A 640-nucleotide genomic window follows, 5' to 3' on the forward strand; every position below is an offset into this window, starting at 1 on the left:
CACGCGAGAGCCGCGCGGCGCTCCCCGCAGCTTTGGCGCGGGCGCGGGCGGCCCGCGCGCGCCTGGGCCGCCTGGTGGCATTAGGAATCGCTCTGCCCTTGGGCAAGCGGCTCCTGCCGGGGAAGAATAAAGGCGAGTAGATTGCAGGTGGCGGCAATCGGATTTCYAGATCGGTGCTTTCTGGGACATCCCACCCGCCTCCTGCCCTCCAAGAGMTGGGCAGTTTTCCGCGCTGAACGTAGAAGCACAATTCTAGCAGTTACAATACTAATAAAAAGAGATGATAGGATCAACAGCAATGTTGCTGCATGCTGTTCTATAAATATTTAGGATATCTTCATGCAAGAAATCAGCGTTTCATTTTTTTTTCAATAAAATACTGTGTGTCAACACTGCATGTATCTAAACAAGCAYGTTGGAAAAAGCGCTGCGAGGCACGTGCCTCCACTCCCTGAGCCTGTGTGAATCCGTGAACTCTGGGGGGTTTATTTACATAGAAACCCCTCTGAAGGYTCGTTCTTTTTGTGGTACAATTCATATCCCTGACCAAATGGAAAGCTGCAGGAGTTGTCACTGGAAGTTTGRTAGTAGCAGCTTCAACCTCAGTTTGTGGTAAGCTCTGGGTACAAGAAAAGCACAC

This window comes from Nothoprocta perdicaria, unplaced genomic scaffold (genome assembly GCF_003342845.1).
Source record: "Nothoprocta perdicaria isolate Ctin4 unplaced genomic scaffold, notPer1 scaffold_11, whole genome shotgun sequence".
Classification (NCBI taxonomy): domain Eukaryota; kingdom Metazoa; phylum Chordata; class Aves; order Tinamiformes; family Tinamidae; genus Nothoprocta; species Nothoprocta perdicaria.